This window comes from Protopterus annectens, chromosome 5.part0, assembly GCF_019279795.1.
Source record: "Protopterus annectens isolate FY-2018-M chromosome 5.part0, PAN1.0, whole genome shotgun sequence".
In the NCBI taxonomy this organism is placed as follows: Eukaryota; Metazoa; Chordata; order Ceratodontiformes; family Protopteridae; genus Protopterus; species Protopterus annectens.
The window spans coordinates 300,042,943-300,068,699 of record NC_056735.1 but is presented as its reverse complement, the minus strand read 5'-3'; the positions used below and the strand labels follow the sequence as shown (position 1 = coordinate 300,068,699).

General features: G+C 36.1%; 1 protein-coding gene across 4 annotated transcripts in view; it reads left to right on the top strand.

The window, feature by feature from the left end:
- The window catches only part of SMPX (small muscle protein X-linked), a 728,027-nt gene extending 708,448 nt beyond the window's left edge, over nucleotides 1-19,579 (top strand). For all 4 annotated transcript variants that reach the window (XM_044072284.1, XM_044072282.1, XM_044072283.1 and 1 more), the window contains one exon: nucleotides 19,305-19,579. The gene's annotated coding sequence lies outside the window, so the exon portion shown is untranslated. The remainder of the gene's footprint in view (nucleotides 1-19,304) is intronic.
- Nucleotides 19,580-25,757: the final 6,178 nt, after the last annotated feature.

Here is a 25,757-nt window from a genome sequence, read left to right as displayed (position 1 = left end):
TGAGACAAAGCTGACAGGTGGTAACCCCAAAATGCTGGGTGTCTCTGTTGTCATCTGTGCAGGTATGGTGGTCCGAGCTGCAGAGGTTGGTCTACCCGTCTGTGCTGTTGATCATTTTGTTTTCAGCAGCAGGTTATGCAAACAGAAAAATGTTAAATTATGCAACACCACCATGGCCACCAACAACAACAAAAAATAAAAATAAAATAAAAAGAGCATGGGGTATACCTCTCAACTTGGAGACATAAAAAATATGGACAAAGGCCCATAAAAAGTAGGTACAATTGGCTAAAAATCTGGACACTAATTAATATAAAATCTGTATACATATTACTATAACTCTGCCTACTCCAATGGAATTGTGAGATATCATCATTCAAATGACAATTGAGAAAATGTTCCCCAGTTTAACATTAGCTTTGAAAATGCACTCCTAGATAGATAAAACACAACAGCGCATACTTCAAAGCAACTTGTGCAGTGAATCCAGCTAAGAACTATGAAAAGAGACTGAGAAATAATGATGTCAGAAGACATAATCGGTGTAGCAATTATTATTTAGTAAGACCTATATATTCCTGTATTTACTTACTAGAATGAACACAATTTCAGATTTTATAAGTTTAGATATTTTAATATGTTGCCTTGGTAGCACTGTGAGAATCTGCACTTGAATGAAAAAGAAGTAGTGAGGCAGGATCATAACTCTTAACCTCTTAGATGAAAAAATCTTCAGAAAGCCAAAATATGGGACAAAGCCACAAAAATAGGAACAAATTTTAAATATTGCTCTTACAAACTTAGAAAGTTGTTAGAATAAAAGGTCTTTTATTTACATGCATTTTCTGAAGGATATGAAATCTGAAACTCAAATGCCTGTCATTATTTAGTGAATTCACTCCTCACTGATTTGCCATAAAACTCCAGAAAACTATATGAACATACCAAAAATATGAGACAGAAATCTGGTCAGTTGAGAGGTATGGAGACAGTTGCTTTACTGAGGAATAAATGCAGTGTGTCATCAGCAAATGGGACCACAGCTCTCAATAAACCAGAGATAAACCCAGAAATAATCAGGGACACTTTTAAAATATTAGTACTATTAACTTGAGAAATTGACAGAATAAGAGAATATGAATTCCAAAGTCGTCAGTTGTTAGGAGGGATTAAGATGGACAGAAGTAAGATTTGAGTTGAAATCAGGGATAGTTGAGACATGAACTGGACTGACTTCTGAATTACCTACCAAACTCAATCCAGCCCCCGAGGTAATGATCTGTTTCAAACTTCAATCTCTCAGACTGTCAGCTACACACCTCTTAACATCTTAGCACAAGAAATCTAGGCAAAGCCAAAAATGATAGTGGAGGCAAAGGCTCAAAATACGGACAGATTTTAAATATTTGTCTTAGAAAGTTGCTAGAATAACATGATTTGTATTAACATGCGTTTCTGCAGAATATGAAGTACAAAACTCAAATATCTGTCTTTATTTAGTGACGTCAAGCCTCACTGATTTGCCAGAAAACAAGTTTTATGATTAACAGACCAAAAATATGAGTACAAAATCTGGACATTCTGCAAAAATATGGATAGTTGGGAGGTGTTGCTGCCAGGATATATTTCCATTGGGTTACAATAACTTGTTTAGCTACTCTGCTCATCTTGTACATTACTGCCTCTGCTCCGTTATATGCCAAATATAATTATTTCCACCACCATTTCTTTTTCAGTTTGCACATCAATGGCAGAGTGCCAACTCATTCCTAAGTGTATATACCTTTCTAATTCTACTGACCTTAACAGCTGGAATGCATAACATATTATTAAAAGACAAGGCGCAGTAAAACATCCAGTACTCAAAGAATTCTAATACATCGAAAAAGAAAAAAATCTGTCCACCCATAGTTGTGCTTGCCATGTTCCTTTTATTGGTGTGCAGTAAGTTTTTTTTTCACTCACAACTGTCATTCAAATAAGGGGACTCAATCTTCGCTTTCAAAGAAAAGCAAATTATTAGAAACTTTTAAAAAGAAACCGGTTCTAAATTAAGAACTGCCAGCAGGCAGAAACACTAGCAGCCATAGCACTAACTAAAGCGAGTGTGCTTTTCTTCGAATTAACTGCAACACAAAGCTTCCGCTGAGCTCCATTTACCCAAACAACTTGTCAAGTTTAAACAAGCTCCATTCAAGCTGGGGCAGGGTTACGACCCCCCCCAAGTTTCAAGGTATAGGCAACAGGGAGCCAAAGAAATAAGCACATTTAATCATGTGCTGGATTGTTCATACAGCTTTTCACACTGCTTGCAAAAATCAATAAAACTCTGTACCACATTTGATTGTAACTTAGGGTTAATTGTAACTCCATATTATTTGCACACACGCATCATATCACACTACAGATACAAAACACACCAGTCGCAAGTACAGTACATTGCAATTTGAAACAGAACTTATAATAAGTTGCACTTGCATTAGATCTGTGGATGGGTGTGTTTGCTTCATATAGCTGTTTTTCTCCTTTAATCCTTCCTGACAACTAGCAAATCCATAAAATAAAGTAACTGAAACTGCACGAACAGCAGACCCAGAAACAGCAGACTGCAGGGCAACCAAGCATAAAACACTTTTGGGATGGATGTAAGTTAACCACCAGCTAACTGCTATTCCTCTTGCATGGGAAAATAAACAGTGAAGCTGTTAGCAACAAAAACCCAGAAAAGACTTGGTGGTAACTTGGTCTAAAAAGTGCTAATCCAAACAGCAAGGGCAGCCCACCCAAAACAAATACTGCATCTGACAGAGGGCCTCCCTTCTTGACATAGCCACACTCTTCCACTTAACACTTTTATTTAGTTATTGCACTACACTCATGAGCCTTTCTCCAGTTTATACAACCTGTCTGTTCGCTTTATAACTTACAAGTTTAAAAGATGTATTTTTAAACAATAAAAACTGCATTCATGATATAAATAAACCCAAGTTTAAATAAAAGTTGAAAACTAGGTATATATTTCTTCCTGGGGTATAAATAATGTAATCATTTATGCATGTTCACAATCTGTAAACATTTTCATACTCTGTAAATACTGATGATCTGGTTGCCTGTTCACGTATATGCATATAAAATTAGCATATGATTTTTTTAGTGGAGCATTTACAGTACTACTTGGATTATTTATTATGCCAGAAAGATTCCAGTGAACCCGTTCCTGTTCTACTTGTTTACTGTGAGCTTTTGGAGTATTCTGGTACACAGACAGAAATTAATACATACATTAATAATAAAAGTAAAAAGTTTACTGGTGTTTGGCACACACATGATCATATCCAGTACATAACCTAGAATTTACAAAATAAATAAGATGGCTTAATTATATACAGGTGTGCAGAGGTACACATGATACAACTCACTCATTCATTTGTGTCAGTAGGTACATCTACATGCTGTATTAATGGGTCTGAAGAAACTTATCAGACATTTACCTATCCACACCCATGCCCACTGATAATGTTGCAGGATATGCTGTGATGACATCACCGTTAACTTAAAAAATGAAAGCAAAACAAAAAAAAAATAAAATTGAGATTTAAAGGTGCCACTCAGAAATTTGTGGCACCCTATTATTTCATCCCTCAAAAAGGGAAATACCGAGGAATTCAATACAGTTGAGAGGTATGTGATGGGTGTCCTCTTAGATACATATCTGTCTTGCCAACATGTCATATTTATGTCACAAACAAAATTTAAATCCATGAATCTAGTGGTTCTGATGCTTTTCATTTTGTGGATGTGCAAAAGGTCCATCAGAGCTGGATCCAAGGATGCATTGTATGCCAGGCATAGATTGCCTTTCAGTAACTTGTCGGAGACAGAGTATAGAAATAGGGCTTTAAGGTGATCCATAAAGGACAGTGTGTTTATACTCTAGATTCTGCTGGTGAGGAACCTTTGTGGGGATTCCAGCTGTTGCATATGTCTAGTTAGGTACATACCAAAGGGGGCATTATACTCAATGATGGGTATGATAAGGGCCAAATAATGTGGTACTATGACTTCCTTGGACATGGATGCAATGCCCGTACTTATAAGTTGTGTGACATAGAATGATTTTCTTATTACCTTGGCCATATGTTGGTCAAAGGCCAGATTACTTTCTACATATGTTCCCAGATCCCTAACTACCAGGGTGTCTTATCAATGGAGTAATTAGTCTGGGTGACCATTTTCCCAAAAGACACTGTCATGCATTTCTTAGCATTTAGTTTTAATCCATAACTTTGGCAACATTCACTTGTCTGTGTTAGACCCTCTTATAAGATGTTTGTAACATGGTGGGAATCTATAATATTTCCCAATACGCAGTCTTGCGCAAACTTGGTCAGCCCAAGGCCCTTGATAGTAGCTTTTACCTGTCTGAAGTAGATGCCAAATAGGAACGGTCCCAGTTAACTGTTGTGCTATTGTGTTGCCATATGTAATTCATGAATTGCATTATGCTTATAATATAAGAATGATATATATTTAAGTTATAAAATTATTTTTATCCTGTTCAAAAATCTCACAGTCACTACAGTTCTGTGATTCTGTACTTTCTCACATTTTAAGTGTATAATTTTTTTTGTAAATTTCAAATTCTTTTGTATGTTTCCAAATGCATTCAGACACGTTTCCAGCTCTGCTGGTTAGTTTTTCCTGTATGTATGTCATATGATGTCTTTAATATGTATGCATCACATTTTTGCAAACGGAACCAATGGAAATCTGGCACAGAGAGCAACTGCATGTGATGCAGCACAGACAATATCATATGCATATATGCATTCAGCTCTGTACAGAAAAAAACAAAAAACAATGAAAGTCCTTCTGTAAAACATTAGATTGCTCGAATCTGTTATATTGTTTAAATTCAGATAACAATCCCTAATTACTGATAGAATCTGTGTTGCCAATTACCCCAATTGCAAATGCCTGTCATGCATCAGTTTTATCTGCAATAATAAAAGTTTGCAAAAAAATACACAACCATTCATAAGCACAGCAAATGTTTTTATTGATGCAGTTTTTATTAGAAGTGCTACACACTTAACTCTTGATTCTGACAGCCACGATTATAGAAATATTTAAGTTGAATGCAATATTCTTCATTTATTTTGAGTAAGACCAGCTACTGCAGGGTAGACAGTGATTCATGCTAATATATTGTTAGCGAGATTATGAGATGATTGTCTAACAGCAGCCAGTTGTCGTTTTCGAATAGATGATGGGGATCACATTCTTTGAAAGGCCCTTCTGTTAAGCCAGTCAGAAGATTATAAATACATATAGACATTTTATCTGATGTCAATCTTACAAGTAAAATATCCAGATATTATATAGTCACAGTGTGAAGTAGTTTGACAGAAATATTTTTCACAGCACCTGTTTCAGGTAGCATTAATTATGCGCTTTTACTTTATTTCCAGTAAAACCTTAAATGCCTGCTTGATTCTGAACACATTTTTGTATTTTAAAACAATTTTTTCAGTCTAATTTTGATGGCATTTTTTAGTACATTTTATTTGCAGGATAAACGTTTACTGCTGCTCGTTCTTTAGCTTTTTGTGTGAACCTGTTGTTTAAATGGCATTTTTACTGAGTGACCTTTTTATATGGAGTTTGTGAAGTTGTTTGATAGGCATAGGTTTGAGACAATAGAATTACTCTTTAATAGAAATGAGTTTTACATCATACAGATTAAGGATGAAATATTAGTCTTAGATAATAAAATTAAGGTGGATATTTTGTTTACACCATACCAACATGAATATCAACAACTTTTTGCCAAAACTGATGAGCAAATAGAAACTATCAAACTTAAGAAGAATAGAAAGATTTATAGAGATTAAGACCAATATGAAAACAATACTGCTTATCTGAAAAAGAAGGACCCACACAATAAGCATAATTTGTTGGGTTCAAATAATATGTCTGATACACCATTGGCTCAGGACTCAACTTTTTCTAGGTCTACTGACCCAGCCCAGTTTGGGACCACTTCTCAATTCTGAGAGGTTGGTGATTCCAGTGACCCCTTAGAAATTCTCCTCCTTTGGAGATCCCAATGATTAGCCAACCAATGTAATCAAGTGAGGGACCAGCCACACCCATACTATGGGGACCCATATTATCAAAACAAGGGGGGGTTACAAGAACACAAGCAACGTGATGAATCCAAATCAGTAGGCAACAACATTACTACTCTGGATGGTATAATTTTTGAGTACAAAGGATATAACATTTTCAGTTATAGTAATATAAATATTACTTCAGACCATTTTTCACTTTTGAAGAAAGATTTCAGATTTGTTCCCAACAGAATTTTGACTTGGTTGATAACCTCACTGAGTTAAAGATTTTCACATATAAATTGAATCTATCCATCCTGTTTAATAACAAAACTACTGTTAATACTGGCACATTAGCCACATACAGAAAAAAGAGCACTTACACATCTCCTTAGTCAAGCTTATGAATGTGTGAATTTGATCTTTATAGGTTAAAGAATAAATCTAGGGATAAGTCTTTTAGTAACGTAAGCTCTAATGATAAAGTTATTTTAATGAACTGACCAATGATAGAGCTATTAGAGTTAGAAACCTGACAAAGGGGAGGCACTGTGATTTTGACACCACTAATTGCATCAGTGCTATGTTTGGATTATTACAAGATACTGATACTTTCACCCATTCTTCCAAAATTGAGACTAACGCTGCTTACTATAAAATTGATTTACAACTTACTGATTTGTTTTTGCAGGGTGTTATATCTCAGGATTTATTTGAAGTTTTAAATAATAGGCATCCAATTATCCCCCTCAATCTTTGGAATACCTTAGGTTCATAAATGACTGGCTAATCCAACTTTAAGACCTATTATGGCTGCTCAAAATTCAAAAACGTACCCTTTGGTGGTGTTCATTGACAGGAAGCTCAGACCTCATTTCCCTGGTGCACAACATTTACTTAGGGATTCCTGGGATTTTTTTGGATAGGTTCAACCATAATTTAGTTACTGAAAGTACTGGATTTCTTACCATTGATGTAGTCGACTTATTCACTTGTATACTCTAAGATACTGGGATGGAGTTTTTTAATGAAACTCTTTTGGCATATGTTTTTTTAGCTACCAGTGGTATTAGATCACTATTGGAGTTAAAGAACATGGCTCTTGAAAACAACTTAATTTTTTGAGGGTGAATATTGCAAACAAAAAATTGTGGGTTGGCAATGGATATGGCCTATACACCCATTTTTTGCCAATCTAGTTATGCATCATTGGGAGACTAAATGTATGTTCAGTAATAATCCTTATTTCAAAAGTTGTGCCATTTGTCTTAGATATTTAGATGATTTATTTATTATTTGGAATGGTGTTGACAATATTGTTTCTGATTTTATTATTTATCTTACTAGTACAACCAATTTTTTGAGAGTCACACCTACAATAAGAACTTTTCTCACTATCAAGACACTGCTATCTTAGTTAAGGAAGGTAAATTTGTTTCCAATATTTATAGGAAACATACTTTCAGTAACTCTCCTACCTCCATTTCTTGAGTTTTCACCTTTACAAGCAGAAAGTGGGTTTAGTGAAGGGACAATTCATCAAATTATCTTGCATGATTTCTGATGATGCTTTTTCCTGCTGGAAGCCAAAATATTAAAGAAATGTTTTTATAAAGAGGCTATCTGATTGACATCATTCAAAAGATCACCCTTGAAGTAATTGAATACAGGGGTTGCAAGTTTAAACCATTGCTAGGGAGTCGTGTGATCTCCATGTTACCTACATCTTCCATTACTAAAGTTGACACATCTGACAAAGGGCTCTTATAGTAAAATTCCAGTGAATGTAATATAATATAGTTAATATTGTCAAGGACAACTGGAATATCTTGAAGTCCAACACAGAAATACTGGATAGGTTTGGAGATCAACCCTTTTTTTGTATAGAAAATTGGTGCATGTTTAAAGACAGCCTTGGAAAAATCGTCCAGTTTCAGCCACAGTGTACCATCCACTGGATGCACTAAGAAATGTGATGCATGTGCACAGTGTCCATACATTTACTCTGGTGATGGCCTGGTTTTAGACAGCATCACATTGGACAAGATTTTTTTCTGTAAGGGTTCATGTGATTCCATCAGAGTGGTTCACCTGGTAAAATGTGAGACGTGTCCTACTTTTTACGTCAGCAAGACCAAACAAGGTTGAAAAACATTAAAAACGCTCTGTACAAACATTCTTTGGAATGTGTTAATTTTAATAAATTCCTATATTGCATCTTGGACTCTATAGATATTAACCTAAGTGGTGGAATTTGAGACACGGCTTGAGTATAGAGAGCTTTTCTGGCAAATGGGATTAGATGCCACCACTTTCCAGGCATCGATGATTGCATTTTAGTGCAGCCAGTATTAAAATTAAGAGCTGCCAAATTGTGAGATATTTTATTTCAAGAATGAATTCAGTCATTTCACATCTTGGTTTTAATCAGTTAATTAATTTTGTTTCTAAACATATATATATATATATATATATATATATATATATATATATATGGTTTCACTTGAAACCATCGAATTAACACTACGTTGAGTCTCACATCATCGAGACTACAACGTCATAAACTCAAACCAACGAGATTCATACCATTGACTTTAACGAAAACTGAAATCATTGAGATTCATACCATCGAGTTTAACGTATACATGTAGCTATACGGTCAGAGTTCCATATATGTTTGCTACATAGTGTATATTCGTACATACCTTTTAATTTTTAGATTTCCGGTGCAGGTAATTATTTAAGTGGTTTTGTCACTTTAAAGAATTAGATCATAGTAGAGTAAAATGGTGGAACACTCAACGTATCACCCTGGTACTATAGGTATGTTGTACTCGGTGACAAAAATCACAGCGTAAAAAGGACATACTTCTCATAGATGGATTTGTGTATAACTTAGAACGTGCTGTAGATATGAAAAGGTATTGGTGTTGTAAGCAAAAGCATGTTAATAAATGTAAGGGACGTTGTGTAACCATATCAATCTGATGGGGAAAAGTTATGCAAAAGTGCTGCTCATAGTCATACCGGAGATCCGTCAGAGGTACAGCGATATCAAATGTGTACTTATTTAAAGGAGAAGGCTGTAATGTCTCGAGATACACCATGTCTAATAGTTGATGATGTTATGGCTACAAGTAGTTTAGGCAATGTTCCTAACCTGCCAAGCCGTAAAGCGTTATTACAACAAGTTAGTAGAGTACGAAGGATAGAGAGCTGAGGTTCACATAGCAGTATGGTAACACTTGCTAATATTGACATTTCCCAGTATCAATTGAAAGAAGGTTCATTCATCAGTAAAAGATTTATAGATGAATCTACGGATATGACAGTATTAGTAGTTAGTACAGTGAAAAATCTGTTTGAGTTGAGCAAGTGTAAAATTTGGTTAATGGACGGCACTTTTTTCTTTAAAGGGTTAATTTGTCGGCAACTGTACAGTTTACATGGAGTTGTTTCTTTTGGTCCTTATACAAGAACACTTCCATTGTTGTATACACTTATGACCAGAAAGTCTCTGAAAAGCTACAATGTTATGTGGCATTGTATTCTATCTATGATGTCTGAAGAAAACATTGTACCTTCTGTAAAATATGTGTTGTGCGACTTTGAAATAGCCGCCATAAAGAGTTTACGCATGAATTTAAATGGTATTATTCCAAAGGGATGTTTGTTTCATTTTAGCCAGAATATATGGCGAAAACTGCAGAGTTTAGGTTTGGCTTCATTGTATAACAGATGCCACCGTTTCCAGGTGTCTGTGAAATCTCTCATTGCTTTGTCATTTTTACCAGAGGAGGATGTAATCTCTGCATTTAATTTGTTAAAACAGTCATTCCCTGAAGAGGGACAACCTTTATTGAAATACTTTACGGAGTGGTATTTGTTAGGTAAACCAAGGAAGTTTGAAACCAGAAGTTCAGCATTTCTTCGTTTTCCACCTCTGTTTCCTAAGGAATTTTGGAATATTTCCCAGCTTAATGTAGAGTTCTTACCACGTACACAAAACAATATAGAGGGATGGCATTACCATTTAAAATGTTTGTTGGGAAGCCGTGCTACTGATCTGTCAGTTCTTATGTGCACTTTGGCCCGGGAACAAAACAGAATTGAGGAAGTACGTCTTCGTATGGCAGGAAGGTGTCCTCCATCACCGAAAAGACGTAAACTAATTATACGAGAGCAGCGTTTACAAACTGTGTTACAGAGTAAAGAGTCTTATGACATGTTGGGCTACTTGCAGGCTATTGCTGGGTTACTCAAGCTGTGATCTCAAAAATTTGTGAATATGTATATAGAAGACGACGGTGTGCTGTAAAAGTATTCACTTTAGTTTTATGTGCTACTGTTCTCTGCAGCAATATGTTCGCATTGCGTTGTTTTTCGTTACTTGGAATACGATTAAATAATTGCAGTATTGGAATACACTTGCAGTATTCAAATGTTATGATGGCAATACTGAAGTTATGTCACAGAGGATAATTACGTGTGACGCTGATTATTGTTTTCTCACTATATGGGACTATCACATGGTGTTGTGCGTGTTCGTCTTTGACATTTCGATGTTTTGGTAACACGCACATATTCTTTATAGTGTTGCTTTCAGTCTGTGATGTTATGCACTTTTTGTCGGCGGTTTGCAACTCGATGATTTCAGTTTTCGTTGGTTTGAGTTTACAACGTTGTAGTCTCGACGTAGTGTTAATTCGATGGTTTCAAGTGAAACCATATATATATATATTTATTTATTTTTTTGTTAGATTTATGATTTGTTTTTTTTTTTTTTTGTTTACACTGTATGTATCTACTTGGTTACATCATTGTTTGTGCCCTGTGCCTTTAAGAATCTTCAATTAGGCTTTTTGGGTTGAATATTTAAATCAGTTTGAATTATGGTTAACGAGTTCTGAGGAATTCCATAGTTAATTGATTTGGACGAAAGCACTTAACCTGTAACAGTTTATTTGTTGGACAGTTGGTATTGGATAATAAAAGTTTTAACCAACATTGTTTTCAGTACTGTGGTGGGTCATTCCTTTTTCATTTCTACTGGTGGTGGTAACTTAAACAGCTGTGGCCATTTTCAGTGGCTTATGAACAGTTGCCTATTACATACTGCATGTTTTTTGGTTTTGAACCTGCTGTTTACAAAGTTCACAAACTGCATGAGGCATGGGCTTTATGAAACTCATTTTTGACAGTAGTTGATTTTTGTGACACTTCTAGTTTTCTAAAATGTGAACAGGCTGTCATTTTATTAGAGATCACTGCATGGGGAGTTTCTCCAATCCTGAAATTGATTATATTAGTAAAGTTAGAGCTTAGAGTGAAAACTTTTATACAAGTGTGGTAGGATGTATTTTGAATGCCCCTCACCTACCTCCCCATGTGAATGCAGGTTTCACATTTCACTGCAAACCTTGTATGTTCATTCAAATATGGATTTCACAAACCTGACTTTTACTGTCATGTTAGAGAACTTTGTTCAGTTCTGTTCAGAATCCATTTGCCAAATTATTTCTGTCCTTCAGCAATACAGCTACTTTACAACAAAATAATTTCTCATACCTCAGCTGTCATTGTAAATACTAAACAAAATGAAATGCTATTTGGAACCTAGAAGCAGTTTCTGTTTTCCAGCAGTCACAATTTTGTGTTATATTTATTCTAACTCTGAAGATGAAAAGCAGATATTTTTAGTAGATGGAATCGTCCTGTCTTCTTAAACATTACATAATGCTTTTCTAGGGAGTGGGTTGAGGGTAGGCACACAGGTCTGTGATAAGGAAAGGCAACTTGAAAAAGCCTTATTGGTAGGTAAAATGTATTTTCTAATGTACATTTCTGACAGGAGATTATTGTATATTTAGGGACTTCTTGCCATGTACATTTAGCCAGTGACTCCAAGTACCTATAACATTTTGCATACCATCCTGGAACAGCAAGTACACATCTCTAATGTCAGACAGCGTCCTTTAAAACAAAGACAAAAATCCATTACTTAGACTTTTTTACTATGTTTTATCACCTGGACATTCCTTAGTATTCTTTTTAGTGTTCTTAGTGTTTTTTGTTTTTTCTATTTCTAATTAACTAGCAACTTGGGCAATGGATCTCACAGTAAGTGGCACTGATGTGTGAAAGGGCACATGTTTCTTAAGTTAGATATAAGTATGGCATTGATAAAGCTAAAAAAATAAATAAAGTCATTAGTCTGATGTATCAGTCAAGAACACCAATGTGCTCATTATAATTTATTTGACAATGTTAAATATTAAACATTAAGGTTAGTATCATTCCAAAAATACTTCTTAGGTTGCATTATTTCAGAAATTGAAATGCATTATTGGTCACTGTGCCATAGTTAAAACAAGCTCCCAGAATGAGAACATGTTTATTAAGTGAAAGAAAGAATCACATCCCTCCCAGAGGCAATACTGCTATAGCAGGACAGATTTTAACACATTAATTTCATATAGGTCAACTGCAACCTGGTACCTTATCAGCTAAAAGCAATAAAAGCAGATTCCATCCTTGAGCAATTGTGCAGTGATGGTAGACACTGTGGACACCTGAGTAGCCAAGGAAGACATCAACCAGCTTATATGGCTATACTGGAAGATATCCTACATTGGATATCCATTGCAGTTCCACAAGAAAAAAGTTTACTAGGTGATATAAATGTCAAATGGCTGGGCATAAACTCTAATTCCCCTACATTTAGCATGAACTTATATGGTTTCCTGCAACTAATTAATATCCCCACACGTTACAGTAAGACATTAAATTCTCTATTAGACTGGATCCTAGCATCAGACCCCAGCAAATACTCCATGACAGGTACAATGTCAGACTCTCTTAGTGATCATCTCCCAATCTATATGACTGGATATCTTACACATCCAGTTAAATGGCATATTTATAAAACAACATGTAATCTTTCCAAGTTTAACCCAGAAATGTCCATTACTACACTTTCATCTATTGACTGGAACTTCCTAAAAATCCTCCCCTTAGAAAATGCTGTAATTGAATTCAATACAACTTTTGTTGTTGTTGTGCCTTTCAGCTTTTCCCGGTTAGGGGTCGCCACAGCGGAACTCCGGTCCGCTAATGACTGGCAGTAGATTTTTACATGGTGAATTGCCAGCTCTGATGCACAACCTTCAACGAAGGTATACCCATTCATGCATGTCTCCACACAGAAGACACTCTAGCTGAGAATCGAACAGGACAACGTCTTACTGTGAGGTGACAATGCTACCGCAGCACCACCACCGCAGTTCAATACAACTTTTGTAAATATCCTAAATAGCCTTGCACCTCCTAGAAGGAAGAGAATGAAAATGAATAATGCAATTTACGCTATCTAGAAAGAGTAGAAATCTAATTCAGGATAAAGAAAAGGCATAGAAAGACTGGAAACATAAAACACCTCAATAGCTTGAAAACTTTAGAATGCTTCACAATCATGCTAAAAAAGCAAATAAATGAAGACAAAAAAACTATACTAGGATAACGTTCAAAATAATACTAAACACGATCCTAAAAATTTTGGACATGCATTAAAGAAAAATTCAACCCAAACCCTTTTCTGATAACTCAACACTCAAAACTGCAATACAGTCCAACTCTTATTTTGTAGATAGTATAGCATCTCTTACTAAGGATTCCTTAATATCTAATCCCAACCCTGCCCAAAAGCAACATATCACCACATCCAAGTTCACCTTCAATCCTGTGCCCATGTCCTATATAAAAGTACTCTCAAACAAACTTAAACTTTGCTCTTCAGCTGAAGACCTTCCAAGCAAGTACCTAAAATGAAAATAGCAGCCAGTAGCATTGCCTATTATGTCTCAGTCCTTATAAATAGACAAGTCCAAGAATCACACATTCCTTTTCTTTGGAAAAAGTCACACATTATCCCTCTGAAAAAATGAGGAAATTCAACAGAAATTAATAACTTTAGACCTGATTGCTGAATTCAACTCCCACCTATAGCAATCTTATGTCCCCTTGCCAAAATACTTGAAAAATGTATTTAAAAACAATTGCTAGACTATCTCCTGCAGAAAGAACTCTTATCCTGTACACAGCAAGGTTTCCATCCTTCTCACAGTACTTGAGCTGCCCTTCTAATCTATACAGATGCTGTCAATAAAGCTAGAGATAATGGCAAACTAGTCTCGTCCATATTTCTAGACTTGTCCAAAGCCTTCGACACAGTTTGTCATAGCAAACCTCTACTTCAAATGTCCTCACTAGGTCTCTTTCAACCCACCCTTCTTTGGTTCAAAAACTACCTGTCCAATAGGTATCAGTCAGTAAAATGGCATTCCACATTCTTTACTTACCTCACAGTTACTACCGGTCTAAGAGAAGGCTCTGTCATTGGTCCCCTCCTCTTTAACATTTTCACTAACACCCTCTATGCATCCTCACAACAGGCCACCCTAACACAATACACAGGCGATTCCTCCCTCATTTGCACATCTAACAACATGGTACACCTCCAAAAAATTACTCAGGAATCTTTAGCAGCCAGTGAAACATGACTTTGTAGCTCACAACTCATGCTCATCCCAAAAAAGACCAAACTACTTATTTTTCCCCAAATCCCTCTGTCATGAAAAAACAAAATTTAAAGTTTTCTCTCCTGATAATACAACCATTGAAGTGACATCTTACATTGGACCTTCATATACAAAATTGCATAAGGAAAGCTCATCAAAAACTAGGGATGCTTTACAGAGCCAAAAACGTTCTCACTGACACAACTAAAGCTACACTTGCCCCTAGTTATCTTCTTTATGGTGCTCCCACTCTTCTTTATGGTGCTCCCATCCCTACTAACTCCCAGGTTTCACAAAAATTAAAACTTGAACAATGCTATAACAAAGTTACTAAATTTGTAGCACATATCACTTTCAGAACCCACCACTACATAGCACTAAAATGCCTAAATTGGTTAGAACTGCTATGTCAGACAACATATACACAACCTCTTACTACCTATACAATTTTCCAGCCTCCATCTGCCTGTCCAGCGCTAAAAAACATTCTACACAACTATGTTCCCAGTCAGTCATTGCAATACATTGACCAGAAACTCCTGTCTGTCTACAAACCTAGCAAATCTGCTAGGTAAAATCTGTACAAGGTTGCTAAGGCCTGAAACTCCTTACCTGCATCCATCAGGTCTGTACCCTCTCTCCAATCTTTCAAAACCACTTTAAAAGACTTCCTAGCTAAAATCTGTTTCTGTTCTTGCTCAAATCCAGGATAAACTATGTTCCCTAAATGTGAACAAGTATCTTTTTATTCCTTATACTTTGTTACTCTCCCTTCTTCACTTACTTCCTTACTGCTATCTAATTCTCTTCCTTGACTTTCTCTCTAAATATACCTTAAGCCTGTTTTTCCTTCACCTCATGTTGCATTTATTATTTGTATTACACTAGCTTGCCTTTACTTTCTCTACAAACTGTCTAATGTTTTTCTAAATATTAAATGATTGTCATATATCTTATATCAAATTTTTAACCAAAGCTTTTATATTATGTCTAATTTGTTATAATTATTTAAACTGCAAATGCTTTACTTTTATTTTTGAAGACTGTAAATGATTGTTCTTAAAATGTTTTGTAATAATTCAGAGCTTTTCTCCCTGGGCCTCTGCTGAAAATGGGCTTCTACCCAATCGTACTTTCCCAGTAATCAAATGTCAATAAATAAATAGATACATAAATAAATAATGTCACCACCCATTTAGGCCAGAAAAATTAAATATTCTCCAGATTAACAACTAAAGAACATTAATGTGACAGCAAACATCAACACACTCCTGCAAGAAGCAACCCAGAAGAATGAGAACAAATTGTACCAAAGTATTTCCCAGACAAATGACACAGAGGGGTGGTTGGAAGCACTTGCAATAAAGGTGGATGACTTTGCAAATACCAGTCAGCATGGCAGTCATCACCCATCAGGATTTAGAGATGGTCTGAAATCTACTTACCATAAAGTTATATTCATAGTGCCAGATTAAGACTGAAAATGTTTACAGAATTAGCAGTAAATGGTAGCCCCTAATAATATGTCCAGACAATTTAGCACTTACTTCCTGGAGATTTGTGACAAAGAACGCTGTTCAGTGCTACTTGAGAAAGACTTGGTTCCTTTAATGATAGGAGATACTCTTGTCCAAATGGTCCAGAACTGTTCCAACCAGCTTTAACAACAAAGAGCTTCTACCATTATCTGTTGAAACAGAATTGATATGGCATTAAATCTACTCTACACTTTCCACTTATTTTAACTTTTTACTTTCAGGGCAGACATCTTGAGTCCATCAATAGTAGGAAGCTAGATATTTTTATATCACCGAAGAGATTGTTAAAAATGAACTTTTTGCATAATTCTGAAAGTACCAAGGCAGTGAGATCAATTTGCAAATGAACTACCTGCCCTACAGAAAATGAAGATCTGTTCAGTAACTGACACCCTTTTCAGGTCACCAGCAAAGACATCTCCTACCTTAATAAATGCTCTGAAACAGGAACTGTTCCCTTCACCTGTCACCTCCCATAATCCTCCAGTACAGACAATCACCTTCTCTAGCATCATTCACTTAACTACACACTTACAGAGTTTCTCACTGAATAGGATTTCATCAAGGAGGACGGTGCAAAACAACAAGTGGTAGTAGCTATAACACACAGCAGCACATCAATAGCTGGCCAGTACTAAGGAACTAAAATGGGGCTCCTTGCCTTGTGGACACTTAGTTTTTATACTGGGTCTGGTATTTCCATGTATGCTGTAGTAAATCATTGAGCAACTTTGACTGTTTACTTGCTATTGCATGAGCTACTATCAGCAGTATGAAGTTTGTGTTGATTACTGTATCCAGGGAACCTGCAGAAACATAACCACATAATAAATATGATGGGCTAGGCATAACTGTTAGACAGACTGATGTCACTTTTGCAGTTGTTTACGAGTCTGGTGAGTTTTCCATTTTACCAGACATTTTAGTTATTGTCATACTTTTCCAACTCTTATCACAAGAAGTCTAGACAAATCCAAAAATAATGGTGGGGAGGGCAAAGGACCAAGAATATGAATGCATTTTAAACATTAGAATTTTGTTAGAATAAAAGGTTTTGTGTTACCATGCAATTTCTGAATACTATGAAGTCTAAAACTCAAATGTCTGTCATTATTTGATGAATTAAATCCTAAGTGATTTACTAGAAAACCACAAATGTTATGAGCAAAACACTAAAAATATAAGGCAAAAATCTAGATATTTTGAGACAATCTGGATAGTTGAGTGGTATCTTGTCTTGGGTTACACTTGTCCTATAATTCTGATGAGTTTCCTGACAGCACTTGATGTGAAATGAATTTATGGTTCATTTACATTTTATATTGTTTTACTAGATTTGTGTAAATGAGGGTGAAATATAATGATGGAAGGTCTGTTTGATGCCACCAATAATGGAACAAATAAACCAGTAGTAGTATAGAAGTGTAAGGGAGATTGTAAGCAATGAATTAAGATTGCATCATGAGTCCTGCAAATTAAGGTGTGATACAGGTGTGTGTGTGTGTGTGTGTGTGTGTGTGTGTGTGTGTGTGTGTGTGCGTGTGTGTGCATCTGTGCATTGTTGCTTTGAAAAATTTACAAATTTCATTGTAATGGCAACATGCTCAAATGCATTTCCATTCTAGGCTGGACAAAACTTTTTCCAGTAATAAATATAGTTTCCATCTGTTATGAAGGCTCTGTTTAACTAATGAACTGCAAAGTTGTATGGCTGCTTTTAGAAGCAGTGCATAACTTTTAATAATTTCTAACTAGTATCACTAATTAAAGTAACAATTAAACTACTCATACCTCTTTAGGTCACTTCTTTCACTTCTTTCATAAGCATTCATTCAATGGCCCAGTGAAATTTATATGCAACTAGTTAAATCGCTGATATCAAGTTGCTCATTCTTTAGCACGGTTACTATGGTAAAAAAATCATGTCACAGTAATAAGCAGAAAGTGTACATTTTGCATGACACATATAGACACACACACACACACACACACACACACACACACACACACACACACACACACACACACACACACACACACACACACACACTGCTGCACTAGGACTAATCAGACATATTTTTTTATGTGTAAACAAATAGCTGCTTTCATACACAGACTACATCTCTTTAGTGGGGAGAGACATGTGCTTGTGAACACACTGTTTGTTTCTACAAGAAAGAAAGGGAGGGGCAAGCTGATCATGGCACATGGAGGTGTCATGCTCATAACAAAATCCCATTGCACCCTACCCCTTGGGCACAAATGAGCAGGCTCATGTGAGTTAAGTAAAGAAGTAGAAAACCTAAACCACCTCAGTGGCAGCCACAGTTATGATCCCTCACAGCTGGCTTTCACCCTGGCGACGTGGAATGAATGGGTCGGTAGACCAAGAGAAGATCTTAAAAAAAAAGTCTGTCTGCAGACACTATGAAAGCCCTCATATTCAGCATGCAGAGAGGTAATCTTTTACTGCAGAGTGATCCCTCATCAGTCTACATGCCCACAACTTTACAAAAGTGTTTATAGAAGAATGTGAATTCATTTATTTGAAAATTAATTACTTTGTGGGTATGAAACTTTTTTATTCTAAGCTGGATATTACACAACCACAGGGTTGTTGTATCTTGATTTTTTCACTTTGTTCAACATGATGCACCATTGGAGTTAGAGTAAATAAATTTACAGGTGTGTATGAAATTTCCCTACTTTGATGTTCATACAAAAAAGTTTGTCCCAGTGGTATTATGCAGTTTCAAACTAATTTTTTGATGTTTTGTTTTGGTTTATATGGCTTATATATTTCAATAAGTCATACTAGAATTCATCATAAACACCTTCTCTGAAGTGATTATGACCCTTATAGCTTTCACTTCTACTTTTAAACAGAGCTTTTGCACAATAAACACTTTTAGGTCACTGTAGTGTTGCATTCTGAGAAAACATGTTACTGTGTTCATGGCTCTGAATCTCTTGAAACATGTTTATAAGCATACCATTGTTAATGCTAAACTGGACTAATTAAATTGTGTACTACTGCTGTATACTTTCCTGTTAACATTGTCCCTGGTCTTTTTCAGGTCGGATAAGAAAACTCATGAGAAGAATGTATCCTGTAATGAACCACATGAATTTGTTACCATTTTGTACCTTTATAAGAGGTTTATAAACTACTGATGCAACAGAATACACTCAGAATATTTTATCTGTACATTTGTATTATTCATTTTGTTAATACATGTCTTCACTATTAAAATCTGACATAATGCATTACACAGTATCACTGGAAAAAGATATGTGCACTTAATTGAAAATATAATATATGCAATAAAGTATATCTATTCCTCTTGCTCTCTATTGTGTACTGTTTCCAGTGAATAGTAAAGTAAACATATTTTTTATTCAGAAAATCGAGGAAAAAATTTGGTTTGCAGACTGAGGTGTAACATGTATTAGATAAAGTGTTAAAACTAAGCATTTGATGTTACTAAGATTCATGAGTAACCTATAATGTTTTAAAAATCAGGCTCAGGTGTTTTTTGGCTGATGCCGCGGTGGTGCAGTGGTTAGCGTTGAGTTTATTGGCTACATTCTAATGCTCTTTTATTACTGCAGTGCTATTTGTAAAAGTAGTGTAGTATCATTGCTTTGTTCTATGCAGTCACATTTTCTAAGCTACAGTAGCTCACCATCTGAGAAAGACAAGCACATCTTGGTCCATGAAAGAAGTCAATGTGTTTTATCTTAGAATAATAAACAGAGTAATGTTTGCACATGGGCCTGATTGTGTTGTTTCATGTTATTTTTGAAGTATGGCTAATCCTAACTTGATTAAAATCAGCCATCAAAGACAGAATATTCTGCCTCTGAAACTCAAGACTATAAGCAAAAGGTAGAAATAACATATGATGTACATTTAAGATTAAAAACTAACTACCAAATTAAAATATTCTTAAGTTAAATTAAAGAAGTATTGAAGGTACTTATGTGTGTGTGTGTGTGTGTGTGTGTGTGTGTGTGTGTGTGTGTGTGTGTGTGTGTGTGTGTGTGTGTGCGCGTGTGTTTTGTGTGTCCATGCATGCATATGTGTATGTGTGTATGCCTTTATTTTTGTGTATTTGTGTATGTGTGCATGAACATCTCCATGTGTGTGTGTGTGTGTGTGTGTGTGTGTGTGTGTGTGTGTGTGTGTGTGTGTGTGTGTGTGTGTGTGTGTGTGTGTGTGTGTGTGTAGTATATTTTAAGAAGTGTTATTGCACAACAGTAAAACATACATAATTAGTAGTTCTATATTAGCTGCAGAGAGATATTTTCTAAATAATGTTTATTAACAATTATTATAGGCCGTCAAAGACAGTGAAAATTATCTTCCCGGGTGATAAATTACTTTCTTGGAATGGTAAATTTTGGATTACAGGGATGGGCTGAGTCTCTTATTTTATCTGATTCTATCATAAAAAAATTGACATAGAATATTGGACAATTGTGATAAAACAGTTGTTCTGCTACAGATGAATTCTGACTTAGGTTGGCTTCAGGAGCAAACAAACTGAAACCTAAGCTGGAAAAATACATTTATTTAATTTCCTCTGACCACTGTTTTTAACAGTATATGGTGGGGTAAAAGAACTGTTTCAAAAATAAACCATATTCAGTAACGTGGACTCAAGTCACTATGAACACCCTTTTAGAAATAGGAAAAATCAGCATTCAAATGTGCTGAATAACTTTTTATTCATTATTCTGTGCTGTTGTGAATAAATCACATTCAACAATATTATATAAGTGAATGGTTCTACAGCCCTTGTAATTTTGAACTAACAGAGAAAGACTTCACTAAATACCTATACCATTATGTTGCTATTGTATAAACTCTAAAGGCAGCAGAACAATCTGGAATTTAATTATGCTACTTATTTTTATAGGTTCATAGGTAAGTCCTAGGCCAGCTATCCTTACAGGCCAGTTTAAGCCTAGCCAATTTCCTTTTTTCTGCTTGAACTAACCTATCCCATTTGGTTATAGATTGGCCTTATCCATCCCGTGGTCAGTAATTATATATTACCCCTAATGCGAATAACTATAATCATACCATAGATAATTTGTGGGGGCCTAATGAATGGGATAAAGCATTTAGAAGCTGCATCTGTCCATTAGTAGTACAAGCAGTAAAACCCATCCATAATGGGTTGGAGCATGCCTTGCATGCCAGACACAAGTCTCCTTTTTAGGAGTCTGTAGGATACCAAGTATAGACAGGGCTTTGAGTTGGTCCATGTATGACATGTTGCTTAATCCTTGTGTCCTTTTAGTAAGGTATTTCTTTGGGTGTTCCAGTTGCTGCACGTGTCTGGACAGATACATGCTAAAGGGAGCATTATTCAATGACTGGCCTAATGAGAGCTGAGTAAAAGGGAACAGACATCCCTAGATGTATCCCTAGATCCAGATACAATCCCTTTGTTTGTAAGCTGTGCAATATAGAAGGAGTCTCTTAGAAAAAGTAGACATATGTTGGTCAAAACTTAGGTCACTGGTCACATAAGTTCCCAAATCCTGAAAAACTGTGTCAACTCTTAGGGGTGTATTGTCAATGTGGTATTTCCTTGGGGACTAGATAACTTCCCAAAGGATACAATAATGCATTTCTTGTCATTTACTTTCAGACCGTGATTTTGAGAACAGTTATTTATTTGAGACAAGCCTTCCTGCAGGATGACTAAGTCATTTGAGCATTCAATGACTGTTCTTAGCTTGCAGTCATCTGCAAACTTTGTCAGCCAGAGCCCTTTGGTATTGACTTTTACTTCAGAAAAGTAGATGCCAAACAGGAGAGGCCCTTGCACAGAACCCTGGAGGACATGACTGGTGACTGTTTTCTTTTTTGGAGGTAACTTCCCCTATTTTGATTATTTGCTTCCTATCCAATTGACAATCTAGCAGGTGACACAGGGGTTTATTCTCAGTTTATTTAGCTTTTCTTTTCCTTTCTTTAAAAAAAAAGGCAGAATGGTTTGCACGCAGAAACTATGCTTCATTATAAAAACAATATTGCAATCATAGATTCATAGATTCTCCTAAAATAATGACTATTCTATAATGGAATTTCTCAGTGCAGTTAAACACATTTACAATTTCAAAGGTAATGAAGTACTTAAGAATAAATTGTTATGAATTCCTTATATATAATCGCAAAGAAATATTTCCTTTAATTCTGTATTGTTTTCCAAATGATAGTGCATGATGTCTGTATTATTTCTTTTTAATTAAGCTGCTTTTCATTTTCTTTATTAATATGACTGTTGTAAATAACTCCCTGGTAAAATGACTTGATTAAAATCCTAGTTTATGAACAAGCATATCTCAAGTTCAGAGGGTGTTCCACCACCAAGGAAACTACATTACCTCTACAGTTAAAATGCTCAGCAGGAAAAGCTGCTGCTAATGATGAATAATCATAACTGGAATAACTATTAAAATATAACTATGGGTTACATTGCTTGCTTACATTGTTATTGATATTGAGAGAATTGTTTAAAAAGGGTTTCATGGCATCCATGAAGAGTGGATTGGTAAAGAACATGTAACCTATTGCCAGCATAAGGAAAGAACAATTACACAAGTGCACTCACCACAATTATAGATGATATGATGAGAAGATTGCTGCAGTATTTATAGTATGGGGGGTAAGCTAGAACCTGGCATCAACTTTCTGGACACGTCTTTTATAGTAGATAAATGCACCTGTGAATGCATGGCTACAACCTTGCACCATACTGTTAGAATGAGATTAATTATTGAGAGAAATTCTGAATGACATATTAACCACAGAGAGGTATTTGCTAAATTATGTTTCTTGCCAATTAGTAGCTCTGATCATTTTCCCCTCCTGAGTGACAGACAGAATTATGCTACCAAAACTCCCATAGCGGAAAGCTGAAACAAGACAGAAACACATACGTAAATATATATGTAGGAAATGTATTCTGAGAGTATGCTATAAACACTGAAGGGCTCCCTATAAAAATGTATCCTTAAAAATAACAGCCTATGGGTAAACTGACCAATATGATGTTAAACAACATATCCACAAAGTACTATAGAATAATTATATATAAATAGCTATCAGACCAATATCATTTGCAGGACAGAGACAGAGTGAGGGAGCCTATTTTGTAACAATGATCCTGTTATTCAGACATCTATTACCTAAATATCTCTTGCCAGAAAGGCTAATGGCATCATCAGTGTGTCAAACAGTATCCTTAAAATAATGCTGAGAAGGCCAAAGCACAAGCTCTGCTGACTCATGTATGAATCTCTGCAGTAGAAAGAGGTGCAGTGGGGACCCTCACCACTTAACATGGTATAATAATATCAAGACAGTCAAACACATGCCCTGCCGAGACCTACACAAATCCCTGCAGCAGACATATCTACATCTGGGATTCACACCACACATATAAGGTATACCTGAAAAAACACCAGGAGCACCATTACACAAACCCAGCTGAGACCTGCATATGGGTCTGTACAATAAATATACTAACACCTGGAACTCATACCAAATAACTCGATCAGCATCATTGAAATAATACAAGAAGATCACTGAGCAAGGCCTACTGAGACTTGCATGTATCTCTGTAACAAATATAGCTGCACTTGTGACCTATACTATATAACTTGGTCAGCATATCTAAAATACAGCCAGGAAGGTCACAACATAAGCCGTTCTAAAACCTGCATAGATCTCTACAACAGACATATCTACATGTAGGATCTGCAACACATTGATCATTCTAAATATTCCCCAGGAGATTGCTTAACAAGCCCTACAGAATCCTCTACAGATCTCTTCAGCAAATATAGTTAGACCTATAACCCAGAATATATAATTTATTGTAAGAAGCAGAGATGGTGTACATCAATCAACACCTTTAAATTACCATGGTTCATTAGTAACTCTGCACCCTGGGTCACAGGGCACTTCTGCCTCTACCTGTTCATTCCTCATACCCCAGTCAGCACATATGATCGTCGTCAGCACCACTGCCTTGCCAGTATTCATACCACACAAACTCTCCAGGCCTTAATGGGCATTTAGAAAATTTGGGATGGTGTGTTTTTTTATTAGTGGGGTTTGGATAGATAGTCAAAATTTTCAACGGGGTTTGGATAGATAGTCAAAATTTTCAACTTTCCTAACATCTTGGTTTTGCGACACTTCTACACAGGGGCATTGGAGCCTGGTCGACTTACCCCTAGTGGTTCCAACCACCCTATTGTGGTTTATTCACAGTGTCCCCTATTGCCCCAGCCACCCATAACTCTGTTAGGTGGCCTTATATATCCTCAGCGGTCTCAGCCTCACCTGACTGCCCAGTCACATTAATAATGTACACAGCCAACAGGATGATGATGATGATATAATTTTGTGGCTGCTTATCTGCTTCAACGACTATATTGCTGCTCATACATGCATGTGCTTTTAATTTCAAAAGTCTTTAGAGGAACTTTGTACTATCAATATATAACTGTTGCTCCTTTTGTAATATTCACATTTCTCATCAAATTCAGTAATGCACATGCAGTGGTTCTCCGTAGATTTTGTGTGGACAATCCAAGTAGCACCAAAACAGAAAATGAAAAAGTATAAGTCATTTTCATTTCTCTTGCAGTATCGACCTTATCTTATCTTAGTTCGCCTCTCAGGCGAATTTTGTTCAAATCCTGGTGCACAAATTAAAAGGATGACAAACTGGAGTATAGATTGCTCAGCATAAATGAGTTTTCTCAATGTCATCATGTTCAAAGTGTGAAGAATTATTAAGCAAATGTAATGTTAGTCACTTATTGTGGCTTAATTATTTCAAGATTGTGGACTTTAAGGGTAAAGACGTTTTATTCTTATCCCCAAGACTATGCAGTCTTGAAGTTAATACAGAAGTGTGGGCTGGGGGAGTGCTAATCACTACAAATGGAGGGTGTTTGGGGAGAGGATTTGATCCTGCAAAAATGTTTTATAAGTTCATAGGTTCATACTAGACTATCTGCCCTAGGGCATTTATAAGCCTAGCCAGAGTGTGTTTGGCTTTCACCACCCATTTTAAATTAATTTTGCTATGCCCTTTTTCGAGGTTAGTATACTGTGCCTCTGTCTAACAGTGACACAGAAGGGATACCCGGGGTAAACCTACGATCTCCCATCCACTCATCAAGATTCCTCTTGAAGAGAGTCAATGAGGGACTCTGCCTAACCTGGACTGGGATTTTATTCCAGAGTGAAGGGAGCCTCTGGGTTATGAATCTGTCCCTCCAGCATGTCCTATTTATTTCAGTGTTGAGGTTCAAGTCTCTCGAGCGCATAGCTTGGTGGGATTTGGATTTTCTGAGGTGCAGCATGTCCATTAATTCCGGGTTGGACATGGCTTTATACGTCAGGCACAGATCGCCTCTGAGCAGGCGGTATGCCACTGAGTAGAGCTGGAGTTTCTTTAATTGGGCAGCATATGGCATCTGTTTGAGCCCTTTGA